The sequence below is a fragment of the Arachis ipaensis genome, chromosome B02 (genome assembly GCF_000816755.2).
Source record: "Arachis ipaensis cultivar K30076 chromosome B02, Araip1.1, whole genome shotgun sequence".
Classification (NCBI taxonomy): domain Eukaryota; kingdom Viridiplantae; phylum Streptophyta; class Magnoliopsida; order Fabales; family Fabaceae; genus Arachis; species Arachis ipaensis.
Window position 1 is genome coordinate 83,855,514 of NC_029786.2, and position 12,711 is coordinate 83,868,224.

The window sequence follows — 12,711 nt, forward strand, 5'->3', positions numbered from 1 at the left end:
ATGTCATTTTTTTAAATAATATTTTGAATTTCTGAATAAATTTATAAAAAATTATAGAATAATATCCTAGATTCTTAAAAAATTGTTAGTCAAATATTTTAATCGTTACATAGTAATTAGTAATTCAATTTCTAAAATAATATTACATCCGACAAATCAATTTTTACATCAGACTATTTAAAATAAAAGATTATAGAAATGAATCAAGAATCAAATTTGTTTAACATCAACTTATTCAATTAAACGTTTTNAATTTGTAAGCTTTTTATAATAACTTTCAGTTTTTTTTTACAATTTGAATAATATATGTCATTTTTTTAAATAATATTTTGAATGTCTGAATAAATTTATAAAAAATTATAGAATAATATCCTAGATTCTTAAAAAATTGTTAGTCAAATATTTTAATCGTTACTAAACTAATAGTAATTCAATTTCTAAAATAATATTACATCCGACAAATCAATTTTTACATCAGAATATCAATAGTGAGTAATATTAACATTATAATTATTTATTATTAGTCAATAATGTAATTATTTACTATGACTACTACTACTACTACTATTATTATTATTATTATTATTATTATTATTACGGGAAAAACTACCAAAAGTATTCATGAAGTTTACGAACGCTGACAAAAATACCCATAAACTAAGAAAATTAACGATGTACCCATGAAAGATAGATTTCGTATGACAAAAGTATCCAAACCCTAATTTTTTTTGTTGATTTTTTAATAAAATTTCCAAACTATCTCCACTCTCAACCTCAACTCACTTTTTCAACTTTCCATAACCCAACCTGTACCTTTAAAACCTTTGTCATGGTCTCATGGAGTCCAAAATTACTCCTATAATAGACCAGGCCAAAATCAATGATAGTGGTGGTGGTAGAGGACTTCGACTGATTCTTGGCAAATAAATTTAGTATGGTGAGCTCTTTTCCATTTTTTTCGCCAATCCTTTCACACAAAGAAAGCCCTCAAATTAAGAAAAAAAAGGAGAAAACAACTGAAACGATTAAAAACTGTTCCTTTATGATTCTTTCTCTGATTCTTCATCGCTATTGATTAATTCTTTTGTTAATCTCGGCGCTGCAATCTTCTATGCGTTACTATCCAAAATTTCCACCATAAAAAGGTTCATTTCGTCTGTTGTAGGAGTAGTTTTGGACTCCATGGCAAGGGTTTTAAAAGTGCATATTGAGTTATGGAAAGTTGAAAAAGTGAATTGAGGTTGAGGGTGGGGATAGTTTGGTAATTTTATTAAAAAATCAACAAAAAATTAGGGTTTGGATACTTTTGTCATACGAAACTCATCTTCTATGGGTACATCGTTAATTTCCTTAGTTTATGGGTACTTTTGTCAACATTCATAAACTTTATGGGTACTTTTGGTAGTTTTTCCTATTATTACGTGTAGTAGATATTGGTAGGGTGGGGGCACGCATGTTTTTTATTTCTTTTTTCTTCTCTCTTAATGTGAAACGGCATCGTTTTATTGAGTAATATTCTTTTTTTTTTTAAATTAGCATGACTAATTTTTTGTTTTTTTGGTAATTCATTAGAAGTATTAGTTGTATCATTTTTTGCAATGGACCTAATTAAGTAAGCATTTCAAACAATAAACAATATAAAAGAAGTCCATATTACCAAGACATAATTATCATCGGATAAATTATTAATTACTATGTAAACCCTTCAAGCATGTATCCTGCAACAACTGCAACAACCTGGAAGGGGCTGAATTTTAGCCTCTTTTTACTGAATATTAATTTGTCTTTTCAAATAAATTTTAGGAGATATTTTTATTTTTGTCTCATAACAAGTCAAGAGACATTTTTTTTTTTGTCTCATAATGAGTCAGGAGATATTTTTCACTTTTGTCTCCAACGCAACAGAAACCGAATAGGAGTGGAAGAGAAAGAGAGAATCACACCCAGATGTATCCTAGTTCAGCTGCTAAATGCAATGCAGCCTACATCCAGTCTCCATCACAATAGTGACGGAATTTCACTATAATCATCAGATTACAAACACTAATTCTTCCCTAGGATCTACCCAATCCTATCTGGGACAAATCCAGATTCTAACCCAATCTGAACTTGACTTGGGCTCTCACCAAGCTTTCAACTGTAAAGTGCTAACCCAACTTGCAAGGAGATTCTCACAGAATCATGACACACAACATACAGATGTACAAAGAAACTCTGAGACATCTATGACTTTTTCTCTAGTATTGATCACTGTCTTTTTTCTCTCACTGACTTTTTCTTACAAACCTCACCATGTTTGTCTTTTACCGTGAGACCTAGACAGACAACACTAAGAAAAAGAAAGCAGAATGAAACTCATTGAAGGAGAAGAACTTCAGACAGCTTGGGAAGCTATGAGAACTCTGTACTTTTACTTTCTCTCCTTGATCTCAACCCTTGGCCGTTCACCCTTAATATAGAAGGGGAAGCTTCCAAGGTTGAAACCGATTCAACTAAGCAACTTTTTCTCCAACCCAGAGTAGCAGCGGTTCGGACAAAGAGAAGAGAGAGGGAAAACCGAAACAAAATCAACATGCATATACCTCTCTCAACCCTTCTCATCAAGTTCCTTCCATCTGAACCCTTGATCTTGACTTTGACTCCAAGAAAGGATTCAGACCCTTGATGAACTTCTGAACCAAGATAGCTCCTTGCCTTCCATTTTTGCTTCTTTCTATGTGTAGCTCGGCGGCTATCTTTCTTCTTGATGAACAAAAATGGAAATGAACTTTTGGAATTTAGATCTTCCTTTCTGATAGAGGCAGTTTTTTTCTTTTCTTGGTATGGAAGATCTTGAAGCTCTTCTTGAAATCTTGCCTTCAATGGCAAAAATCTAGCCATGCCTTACTTCAGATCTTCCTTCTTCGTAGGCTCTCTTCATCTTAGCCTTTTCTTCTTCCATAGCTTCACTGTTACTTTTTCTGATAACTTATTTCTCTTTTCTTTCCTGATGATTGAAGTGATTGAAAGCATAGAGAGAGGAGAGAGAAGAGAGAGAAAACTTTTGAAGGAAGCATTCAAAGCAAATTAAATTTAATTGAAAATCCCAATCACAGTCCCCAAAAGGTGGTGTAACGTGTGGAGCATTTAATGCAATTAAATTAATTTGAATTTTATCTTTCAGTTACCAAGGCATAAACTTAATTGAGTTAAAATTTGAAATCCATTAGTTAATGGAAGTAGGTAACCGAAACATGCTTGAGGATTTTGGGCCAATTGCTTTCCTTCTTTTTCCAATTCGGATCAAAGCTTTTGATAGACCAAGAGGAGAATTGTCTTGGGCGGTGCACATGTTCCTTGACCCAATATGTTTAACCATTTGATTTGCATAAGGCTAGACAATTATTGATCAGATTTGGGCTTGATTAATTTTTGGCCCACTATAAAAAAACCTGCACACTAAACAAACACATTATACAATCAATTGGAAGCAAATAACAAATTAATAATTTTTCAATTAATAATTTAATAATGTTTGATCATCACAATAATTTAAGTTTTCCAAACTCAACAATCTCCCCCTTGATGACAAACATTATTAAGACTGAATTGAAAGGATTAGGATTAGAAAACTCTCTTTGATGATTTGGCCGAATCCTCTCCCTTTCAATTGTTCAATGTGCTCCCCCTTAATGTGTGCATAATTATCCATCAATTTTCATAGAAGCAATACTTGTGTGCATGTTCTAAAAGTTCCAAAAGGATACAAATTTTCAAAACATGGAACCTTTAAAAAAAATAAAGTCATATTTTATCAAAAATGCTTGTACTATTGAGCAAGCATTTTAATCAAAATTAATCAAGGCTCAAGTTACTAACAAACTGTTCAAGATAATATGTTCAGAGCCAAGCATCAAGCTAATAAGAACAGTGTATCCAGCCATCAAAACAAAAGTAAATCAGAGCAACCAATAAAAATAGAGTATCCAGCCACCAAAACAGAGCACAAGATAATAAATAATAAATCAAAGTAACCAGCAATCTCAATTTTCAGTTTCAATTTAGCCCTATTTTTAGTCTTTTCCTCCCCCTTTTATCATCAAGGAGGGACCCTGTAATAAAAAATAGAGAAATGCATAGTAGTCCATGATATATAAATCCAAATATTATAAATGTTATGAATTACAATAATCCAAAATAAGTTCAAAATGTAACCAAATAAAGTGTGTGTCCATAGAAACAGCAGAGATCAAATCTAGGCATCTAGTGCACAAATTTCCACACTTCGTATAACTGAACCAGCAAGTGCACTGGGTCATCGTCCAAGTAATACCTGAGCGAGTCAGGGTCGATCCCACGAGGATTGTGGTTTGAAGCAAGCTATGGTTATCTTGTAGATCTTAGCCAGGCGAATAGAAGAGTTGTTGGATTTGAATGCATAAAAGTGAAATAGAGTATAAAATATTTATGAATTCGAATGTAACCAGTGATAAAAAGATGGTTAAGGCTTGGAGATGCTTTGTCCTTCTGGATTAACTCTGGTCTTACTGTCTTCTTTAATTGTGAATGATTTCTTCTATGACAGGCTGTATGTGGTTGACGCTGGTTTGAGCAGCCGACAATTCTCCTCCAGATCTGAACCCCAGGATTAGTGTGGATCCATTCTGATTGAGGGTGAAGCTCCTGTAGTCCATTCTCTTTCATGATCCTACTCAAAATGTCACAAACAAGGTCGGATCTTCTGGATCAGAGAATGCTGCACCTTTGGGTTCTAGCCTCTACCACAAAGCCCCTAATCTCCCCATACCTCAGCTGAAATGGTGTCTCGAGAAGTCTCCAACGAGGTCGTAGATTAGCCGTCTAAGAGATATATAATCAAGCTGGTGGTTTGATGCTTTCCAGTTACGTATTCACACGAACCCAAGAAGAACACGGGTGGTTGTCAGGCACGCGGTCTTAGTATGAAGAACGAAGATGATTGTCACTGGTCATCCCATTCATCAAGTTGAAGAATGAAGATACATCTTAGAATTGAATCAAATACGGATTGAAGAAAAATAGTAATACTTTTATTAATCCATAAAACTCAGCAGGGCTCCTCCCCTCAACCTACGAGGTTTAGAAACTCATACTGATAGAAAATACAATGATAAAAACGTGTAAAGTGTGCTTCCTCCCCCTTTGATGAGAGGTGTAAAAGTCTTTAAATACTAAACTACTGACTAAGGATTACATAAAAAGGGTAAAACAGTCTTTTAGTGCTAAAATCCACTTCTGGGGCCCACTTGGTGATTGTTTGGGCTGAGCTTGATTGAGATCCACATGCTAAGAGGGCTCTAGGGCATTGAACGTTGGCTAGGGACACCTCTTTGGGTGTTTGGACACTAGTCTCTCCTTGGTGGGCGCTGGACGCCTAGACTGGGGCAGATGGCTGGCATTGAACTCCAGTTTTGGGCCTTTTATTCTGAAGCAAAGTATAGACTATTATATATTTCTGGAAAGCTCTGGATGTTAGCTTTCCATATCCATTGAGAACTCTCTATTTAGACTTCTGTAGCTTTAGAAAATATCTTTCGAGTGCAAGGAGGTAAGATCCGGATAGCATTTGTAGTGCTTTCTCTGCCTCTGAATTAGACTTTTGCTCCGGCTCCTCAATTTCAGCCAGAAAATACTTGAAATTGCACAAAAACACAAAAACTCAAAGTAAAATCTAAAAATGTGAATTTAACACTAAAACCTATGAAAATATAATAAAACTTAAATAAAATATACTAAAAACTATATGAAAACAATGCAAAAAAGCGTATAAAATATCCGCTCATCAGCATTAGATAAATTGATATCAGAATCAGGAAAGTCTTCTTCTTCATCAGAGTTGCCCTTGTCCTTGTCCACTGATTCCAAATGCTTGATGAGCAGATTTACCCTTTCATGGCACTTGGTCTAAGCTTTTTCATTTTCGAAGGCTTGCTGTCTAGCCTCTTTATAGGATTTGACCATTAAATTTGACATGTTGGAGAACTCAGTGAGGACATCTTTGACTGTTTCAGAGAACCGAGTTCTATCAGAAGTTTTAGGAGGAAGACTTTCTTCTTCACTATCAGTGAACACAGATGCCATTGAACTCTTAGTCTTTTTCCTTTTAACCAATTCGGGAACTCCCCCACCTTTGATTGTGGAGATCCTATTCTCAACCGGTTCATTACTCAGATCAATATTAAAATGCTTGAAAATGCATGTCAAGAACATACCATAGGGCAGATTGGATTTCTTGTCACTACGGACACAGTCCCACATGTGTCTAATCATGAGATAAGCAAATGAGATAGAAGCAGAATTTAAAATTGCAAATAGCACAAAAGTATCACAAACAGTAACCCTCTGGTAAGAATTACTTTGTGGCATTAAAACATGAGTGATGATTCGGTGCAATAGGGCTCGAACAGGACCAAGAGCCTTATGAGTTAAGGTGGTACCATCCATAGAAGAAATATTTTCACAAACCCGAGCCTGAGCATCTTGAAGGAAAATACCCACATGGTTATCCCATTTTCCAGACATATATGCTCTGACCCCTTCATCTTTATATCCCAGTGCAGTGCTTATGGTTTCACAGTTCAAAGAAAGATGGACCTTTTTAATATAGGAGTGGAGTTCTCCATCATGAAAGATCAAGTTGGCATAAAATTCATGTACTGAATTCGGGTAAACAGGTTTTCAGATTTGAAAAATGGGAGACCATTTCAAATCATGAAAATATGTGGTGAAATCAATTCCTTTTACAGCAAGATTTTCAAAATTAACCACAAAAGAGGCACAGAGATGACGGTTTACCAACACTTGGGAGTGAAACTCATAAGCCGCACAAGATATAAAGCGGTAAGGATCAAAGTAAGAGTGGCTTTTACCATATTTGTTCTTGAAGTCCAAAGAATCAAGGTTTGATGGTTCTCGGGTGCCATAAAGGATGGGTCGTTTGGAGCGTTGAGAACGACTTGATAGATGAGGGGTGGAACGCCGTGGTAGAGAGGGACGTGGAGAAGGAGATTCTTCTTCTTCTTTGGGCATAGGTTCTTTTTCCTTTGGAGCCTTCTTCTGTGATGATCCTGCTTCCTTGCGTGATAAAGCCTTGGATGGATGACTTTTCTAGTCATAGTGTCAGAGGAATGAGAAGAAGGTGAGGAAGATGAGTGAGAGTGAATATGTATGTGAGTGTGAACTTGAGTTGGAGGATTTTTTAGTATGGGGGTTCGGTTACTTTTACGGTTAGGGAGTTTCTTTCTCATGTTAATGGAAGAAAAATGGAGAAAGAAAAGATGAAGAGAGTGCCGAAAAAAGTGGAAAGTGGAGAGAGGTTAACTCATAATAAATGCTTAGTGGAAGATATCTCTTTTAAAGTAATCAACATTAATGAAAAACCGGCTTTCAATAAGAAATTTAAAAATAAAAAAGGAATAACTGAAAAGACCTTTCCTTGGAAAGTGGGAGAAGTTCTAGGATAAAGATTTAATTTGACAAAACTTCCCTCTTGAAAGATATGATGTGAAAACCTTCTCAAAATAAAATATTTGAAAAAATAAAACAGAATTTATGATGCCCAAAAGATAATGAGCCAGTATCATAGAGTGGGCCCACAGGTGGTTAAACGGGCTTGAGTCCAAGGTACCAAATTTCAATCTTCTCCTGTTTAATGACTTGTTCATCACTTACCCAGATTTGTCTCACTGCTACCTACGAGACAAAAACACACAGAAGTATCAAATTCACATTTTTTCAACAGAGCACAAATCCATCATCCCTAAACTATTTCTCAATGCACAAAATCTGTCTTCACACAGAGGTTTAGTGAAAATATCAGCAAGTTGCTCTTCGGATTTAACAAATTAGATATCAATAGTATTTTTTTGCACATGTTCCCTAATAAAATGATATATAACTTCAATGTTCTTGGTTCTAGAGAGTAATACAGGATTTTTTGAAATATTTATTGCACTCTTGTTGTCACAAAACAAAGGTATACTATGGATTTTCAATTTATAATTCTCTAATTGAGTTTTGAGCCATAAAAGTTAAGAATAACAAGTAGCTGCAGATATGTATTCGGCTTCAGCCGTGGAAAGTGCAATAGTGACTTGTTTCTTACTTGATCACATGTTGAGAGAACTTCCAAGGAAGCAACACATTTCAGAAGTGCTCCTTCTATCCACTCGGTCTCCGGCATAATCTGCATCACAAAATTCTACTGCACAAAATTCATTAGACTTAGGATTCCACAAGCCAAGGTCACATGTGCCTTTAATGTATCTAATGATTCTTTTAATGGCTTTAATGGCCGAAAGATGGGATTCTTTTGGGTGAGATTGAAACCTTGAACATACACCCACACTTTGTACAATATCCGGCCTAGAGGAAGTAAGATACATAAGTGATCCTTTCATCCCTATATACCTAGTCTCATCCACATCTTTGTCATTTTCATCCTTGTCAAGTTTAGTGTTTGGATGCATAGGAGTTTCCATTGGTTTGTAATTTTCTAGGCCAAATTTCTTGATTAACTCTTTGGCATATTTTCCTTGGTGAATAAAGATACCACTAGGAGTTTGTTTGATTTGAAGACCAAGAAAGAAAGTTAATTCTCCCATCAAACTCATTTCAAACTCGCTAGTCATAAGTTTTCCAAACTCTTCACACAAGGATTCATTGGCCGAACCAAGCACAATGTCATCCACATAAACTTGAACAAGCAATATATTATCATTAGATTCCTTTATAAACAAAGTAGTATCGGTGGTACCCCTTTAAAAATTATTTTCTAACAAGAAGGCACTAAGCCTTTCATACCAAGCTCTAGGAGCTTGCCTAAGGCCATAAAGGGCCTTTGAAAGTTTAAAAACATGATTTGAAAATTCTTTACTTTCAAAATCAGGGGGTTGAGCCACAAATACTTCTCTATCTATAAAACTATTAAGAAAAGCACATTTGACATCCATTTGATACATTTTAAAGCCTTTGTGGGCAGCATAGGCAAGAAGCAACCTAATTGCTTCCATTCTAGCTACCGGGGTGAATGACTCATCAAAGTCAATGCCTTCCTCTTGGTCGTAACCTTGAGCCACTAGTCTAGCCTTGTTACGAACAACACTACCATCCTCACCCAATTTATTTTGAAAATCCATTTTGTACCGGTTACCTTTTTACCATGTGGATTTGGTACAAGGGTCCAAACCTCATTCTTTTCAAATTGTGCAAGCTCTTCCTCCATGGCTTTAACCCATGAGGGGTCTTCAAGTGCTTGCTTCATATTAAGAGGTTCTAATTAGGACAAGAAGGTAACATTGCTTGGCTCCATTTGCTTCTTGCTTGAGGATCTAGTGGTCATGCCTTGAGAAGGATCACCAATGATGAATTCAAGAGGGTAATCCTTCAAAAATTTCCATTCACATGGCGTTTAGGAAATGGTTTTGCTTTGACTAGTTTTAGTTTGCAACTCAGTTCTGGGTTCTCTGGCTTGTTCAGGAGACAAAACAGAAATGTCTCTTCCTTCCTGACGAGATGTTTCTGGACAAATAGATTCAATGACTAGGACAGACTTTGAGTTTTCTTGATTGGCTTGATGGTTCATATCGCTTCACTACCTGCATAATCATCTAAAAGAACACTGGAAATAGAATTAGAATCACAAAAAGACACATGTATGGATTCCTCAATAGTTCTATGTTCTTTGAGGTAAACTCTAAATGCTTTGTTAGTGATGGATAGGGGTGTTCGTGGTTTAGTTTTTTCATAAACTGAACTGAAACTGCACTAAACCATTTTAAATGGTTTAGAAACTGAACAAAACTACTTTGTCAAATAAGAAACTGGTTTTAAATCAGTTTATAATACAGTGCACCATTTTAACCAATTCATAAAAATAAAACCAGTTTTAATAGAAAAAACCAGTTTAAACTAGTTTATAGGTTAAAACTAGTTTTAACTTTTAACATATATAAAATTAGTTTTTATATTTTCTCTCTCTCTCTCTCTCTCTCTCTCTCTCTCTCTATCTCCTTCTCTCCCTCTCTCTCTCTCTCTCCCTTCTCTCTCTCTTTTTCTTTTCTCTCTCTCTCTCTCCCTCTCTCTCTCTCTCTCCCCCTTTTCTCCCTCTCTATCCCTTTCTCTCATTCTCTCTCTCCCCTATCCCTCTTCCTCTCTCTCTCCCTCTTCTCCTTTTCTCTCCCCCTCCTCTCTCTTTCTCTCCCTCTCTCTCTCTCTTAACATATATAAAATTAGATTTTATATTCTCTTTCTTACCCTCTCTCTCTCTCTCTTTCTCCCCCTCTCTCTCCCTCTTTCTCTCTCTCTCTCTCTCTCTCTCTCTCTCCCTTTTTCTCTTTTCTTCCCCTCTTCCTCTCTTTCTCCTCTTTTCTCCCTCTCTCTTCCTCCTTTCTCTCTCTCTCCTTCTCTCCCTTTCTCTCTCTCCTTCCCCTCTCACTCTTCCTCTTCTCTCTCTCCCCCTCTTTCTCCCCTTTCCCCTCTCTTTATCTTCATCTCTCTCTCTCTTTCTCTTTCTCTCTCTCTCTCTCTCTCTCTCTCCCTTTTCCTTTTCTCTTTCTCTCCCTCTCTCTTCTTATCTTTCTCTCTCTTTCCTCTGCCCCTCTTTCTCCCCGTCCCCTTTCTCTCTCTCTCTCTCCCTTTTCTCCCTCTATCCCTTTCTCTCACTCTCTCCCATATCCATCTTCCTCTCTATCTTTCTCCCTCTCTCTCATTCCCTCTTCCCCTCTTTTCTCTCTCTCTCTCTCTCTCTCTCTCCCTCCCTCTCTCTTTCTCTCTGTCTCTCTCACTTTCTCTCCCTCTCTCTCTTCCTTTCTCTTTATTTTTTCCTCTCCCTTCTCTCTCTTTTTCTCTCTCCTCCTCCTCATCTCTCTCTCTTTTTTCTATCTCTCCTTCTTCCCTCTTTTTTTTCTCTTTTCTCTCTCCCTCCTTTTTTCTCTTGTTTTGGAGAAAAGAGGGGGAGAGAAAAGGTTGAGAGAGAAAGGGAAAAGAGAAAAAAGAAGGGAAAAAAGAGGAGAAAGAAAGAGAGGAGGGAGAAGAAAGAGAGAGAAAGAAGGGAAGGGAGAGAGAGAGAAATAGGAGAGAGAAAGAGAAAAAAGGGAAAAGAGAGAGAGAGAAATAGGAAGAGAGAAGGGAGGGAGATCCAAATTAATATAATATTATTTACCTATTCTATTTAATTAATTAAATAAATAAAATATTAGTAGGGGTAAGAAATAATTGAGGAAATTTACTCTATAATTTGCTTTTGTATTTATATTGGTGCATTGACCCACTTCTTCTGCTAGAGAGAGAGAGAGAGAGAAAGAAAAGGGGAGAGCGAGGAAAAGGAGGGAGAGAGAGAGAGAGGAAGAGAGAAGGGAGGAGAGAGAGGGAGAGGAGGGGCATTTAATTCTTGTAATTCTCTACTTTTATGTTGATACACTTTTTGTTTTTTTATTTTTCTTTTAATGCAATTTATGATTCATCTTCCTTTATTATTGAATTGCTTGTTGTTGTTTAATTCCTTTTACTTTCCTTGTATGCCTTCCATGTGTTTGATGGAATGCTTGGTTGAATTTTAGAGTAGATTTTTCCTTTCTTGGCCTAGGTAGAGTAATTAGTGACTCTTGAGTTATCTAATGCCTTTGATTGATTGAAGATTAGAAGTTGCTAGTTAATTTGAATGCCTCTAAAGCTAGTCTTTCCTTAGGAGTTGATTAAGACTTGAGGAATCAAATTGATTTATCCACTTGACTTTCCTCCATGGTTAGAGGTTAACTAAGTGGGAGCAATGGACAATTCTCATCACAATTGATAAGGATAACTAGGATAGGACTTCTAATTCTCATTCCTTGCCAAGAGCTTTTCTAGTTGTTAGTTTAATTCTTTTGCCATTTACATTTCTTGTTTCTTATTCTAAAAACCCTAAAAGATACCTCATAACCAATAACAAGAACACTTTATCACAATTCATGGGGAGAACGACCCGAGGGTTAAATACTTCGGTTTATAATTTTAGGGGTTTGTACTTGTGACAAACAAATTTTTGCATGAAAGGATTAATTGTTGGTTTAGAAACTATACTTGCAACGAGAATTTATTGTGAATTCTTTACCATCAATGATCCATTCATCAAAATGGTGCCGTTGATTTTTGGATTGCTTGTTAGTTTTTGCTAGCTTTAGGACTTTGTTTCATTCTTTCTTATTAGCTTTTGTTTCTTATTTCCTCTTTTCATCATGAATTCTCACTTAGGCTATGAGTTTGGTTCTAACTATGTTGTAGGAAATGAGAGCTTCAATGAGGATGTGTATCAAGGATGGGACAATCAAAGGTGGGAGGAGCCATATACATATGATCAATCTTCATGGCAACAACCTCCACCAATAGACTATGAACAAGAGCCATTCTTTGATGCATATCAATCCAATGGCTATGGTGAATCTCCTTATGACTTTCAAGAACCATCACCATATGCCTATGAGCCATACCCTCAACATAACCTTCAACCATACTCACAAGCCTCTTTCTACCAAACACCTCCATATGACCCTAATCCTTACTCACCCTACCAACCACCTCTTGAACTATATGAGCCACATATAGAACCACTACCATTCCAATATCAATACTCCCAAGAACCACCTCAATATACACCACCATACCCTTACCAAGAAGAACCACCTTTCTATTATGAATCCTTCCTCCAAGACAATG

General features: G+C 36.2%; 1 long non-coding RNA gene across 1 annotated transcript in view; it reads left to right on the top strand.

The window, feature by feature from the left end:
* The window catches only part of LOC107625558, a 14,063-nt gene extending 4,212 nt beyond the window's left edge, over window positions 1–9,851 (top strand). Inside the window, exons 2-3 of the long non-coding RNA XR_001617312.2 lie at window positions 9,392–9,394; window positions 9,739–9,851. This is a non-coding gene — a long non-coding RNA (uncharacterized LOC107625558). The remainder of the gene's footprint in view (window positions 1–9,391; window positions 9,395–9,738) is intronic.